The 3,027-nt window shown below is 38.2% G+C and overlaps 1 pseudogene; it reads left to right on the top strand.

Annotated features, from left to right (window-relative positions):
* The first annotated feature begins 432 nt into the window (after nt 1-432).
* Nucleotides 433-3,027, top strand: part of LOC103476265 (dual specificity protein kinase CLK1-like) — a 16,708-nt pseudogene continuing 14,113 nt past the window's right edge.

Genomic DNA, 3,027 nt, shown 5'->3' with positions numbered 1-3,027 from the left:
TAGTTTACTGAAATGCACCTGTACATTTACTTCAAGCGCTAGTTTTGCTTTCTAAAGTGAATGTATATAATCTTGGTGCTGTATAAATTACAAGAAGTTAAAATTAGCTACTTATCGCACACAGCAGCTGTGATGTTTACATTTGTTTTAATGACTTCAGTTGCACTTGAGACTTGTTATAATACCGGTTTTGGTCTCTCCACAAACAAACGCCTCAACAGAACCACAGAAATGTTGTTTCCTTGCTAGTTGTGCACTAACTACTTCAGTTAGTGTTTTGGTCATAAATGTATTGCAGTCAGATTTCAATTAGCTCCCAGTTGTAAAACTAAATATAGTTTATTAGGGCGTTTTCTAGTAGAGACCTTTAAAAGTCAGCAGTAGGAAGTTTAATTAAAGGTCACATTAATCTAATTCTGTTTTGCAGTGCATGATTCCTGAAAATGGATTTTAAAGCATGGGACCAAATCAAAGGTAGGAAAAAGTAAATGTGTGCAAAAATGTATTTATTTTAGGAGAAAATAGTCTCCAGAATAAATAAATCACATAAAGAGTAAGTAATATCTTTATGTTTGGTGCAAACTGGGACATTTTTGTATACATATTTTAAATTTGTTTTGGCCTAAAACCATCTTAGTGCTGCCCTCTTTAGGTTGCACACCGCTACTGCGATCAAATTTTCCTATTGGTTACAACGGAAATTACAGCTTGGTTTATTTCAGCAACACAACAGCTTTTTAATCTTGATTTAAAAGGAATTCAGTGTTTCAGTTATTTTGCAGTTTTCTTAAAGTTTGTTCCAGGATTGTTGTTCATAGAAGCTGGATGCTGCCTCTCCATGTTTGGTTCTGGTTGGGATGCTGGACAGAACCAGAACCAGAAGACCTGGGAGGTCTGGAAGGTTGATACAAATACAGACCTGTAATGTGTTTTGGTCCTAAGCCGTTCATTAATTCATAAACTAACATCAGTATTTTAAAGTCCATTCTCTGAGCTACAGGGATGTAAAGACTGTAAAGACTTTAGAATTGCGGTGACGTGCTCTAGCTGGTTCCTGGTTTTAGTCAGAGCGCCAGCAGCAGCGTTCTGGATCAGCTGCAGCTCTCTGATTTTTTTAGGCAGACCTGGGAACACACTGTTGCAGTAATCAATGCGACCACAGATAAATGCATGGATTAGTTTCTCTAGATCTTGCTAAAACGTTAGCCCTTTAATCCTGGAAAAGTTCTTCAGAAGGCCGACTTTGTAGCTGTCTTTATATGACTCTGAAGGTTCAGGTCAGAGTTCATCACCACGCCCAGATTTTGGGCCTGATCTCTAGTTTCCAGTTGTAATAACTGAAGCTTTGTGCTGACTCTGGATCATTCCTCTTTCTCCCATCCTTACCACAGCCAGGTTTAACCGCCTTCGCTCATCTGCTCATTTGGCCACGCCCCTCAGTGTGTCCTGGCTCCACCCACTTTGGTGCAATTTTTCAAAAACTGTTTAAGAGCTGGACCTTGCTTTCACAGGGAGATTAGTTACACTTCAGATAAAACCTGACTGACAACATGATATAGTGTAATGGAAAAAAAAAATCAATGAGAAAGTACTGAAAAAAGCTACCAGCTGAACATCAGCCTGGTTAAAGTGAAAAATATCTGTCTCACTTTAACCAAAACAAAAAAAACAACTAAAACTTTGGGGAAAATACAATGTTGACCGACACAATAAAAATAGCTTGAATGGCCTGTAGTTGTACAGTACTTCATCTAATCCAGATGACAACAAAAGAAGGTGAGTGTCCAATTTGATCTGGTACAAAATAATACAGTCACAGTTCCTGGCCATTGTCTGACCTCTAAACATGCCAGTCAATGCTCAGCTTTGATCTCAGTCCTCCGGTTTTGTAACAGTTTTTCAAGAGCAATGGGCCAAACTATGGAGACACACTTCTGACCCAAATCATATGGATTAAAATCCAGTTTTAAACTAACTCATATCTTCAATCTCCTTTTTTCAGTACTGATAAAGTAAACCTTACAATATTTCCTGATCATTTTGCATCATGAGTTCCAGATAAGCTTCAGTACACCGTGTTTTCTTCTGCTCCATGAAAGAAGAGCCCATGCAGTCCCGGGCCAGGGGTCACAGCAGGAGCAGCTATCTTTTCACCGCACTTGGCGGAGGATTTTACTGCCCTCGAAGGACACCGGAATGTCCGTGGCTTAGTTTTCTGTAGCTGGCTTGATATTTTACTGCACCACCATGAACGTCATATCTGTGTCTCCCTGTTTGGCAGCTGCACCTCGTGGCAACAAGCGACTGCGTGGCTGCTGGGAGGAGCAGGAGGAGGAGGAGAGGGAAAGGTGAACAACATGAAGGAAAATGTTTCAAATAGACAGACGAGCAGAGACGAAGCAGACTGGAGAAAATCTCCAGGAGCGACGTCAGGTAAGTAAGGAAATCCATTTCATTCTGAGATCAGGAAAACAATTGTGAAGCAGAACTAGGAGTCTTTTTCAAAAGCTCTCATCACTTCCTTGGGTTGAAATAGATCAGAGTAAATCAGAGTTTATTTAGGCTTTAAGCTATATGAAATGATATCCTTTTAGAGGGAGAAGGGCAGTCAAATAGAAAAACTTAGCAAAAATAATAACTACAGAAGTAAAGTTGTCTTTTACAAATCGTGATGTTTGCGAAAACTTGAGTTTTAAGTCTAATCCGTAAAAAGATTTGAATCAAAGGAGCAGAACTGTTTTAAACTTTTAAAGAAATAATAATCCAACATTCACATTTATAACAGTAAAACTGCTCAGCAATAACAACAATAAATAAATATGTGGCTTTCTAATTTTTGCACTGAGCTTTTGTGGGGAAAAGTATATCAAGTAATAACTTTATTAAAGAAGCAAAGGTTTAAGAATTACTAGGAAATTGTATAAAAAGTATAGATTTGGCATTTACAGGATTACTTTTGTTCAGATTAATTTATTCTGATACTTTGATTCACCTTTAAAAGGACAGCCAAAAAATATACTTAAACAT

Source organism: Poecilia reticulata, linkage group LG14, assembly GCF_000633615.1.
Source record: "Poecilia reticulata strain Guanapo linkage group LG14, Guppy_female_1.0+MT, whole genome shotgun sequence".
In the NCBI taxonomy this organism is placed as follows: Eukaryota; Metazoa; Chordata; class Actinopteri; order Cyprinodontiformes; family Poeciliidae; genus Poecilia; species Poecilia reticulata.
The sequence above is the reverse complement of the archived record's forward strand: the minus strand, read 5'-3'. Positions and strand labels throughout refer to the sequence as shown.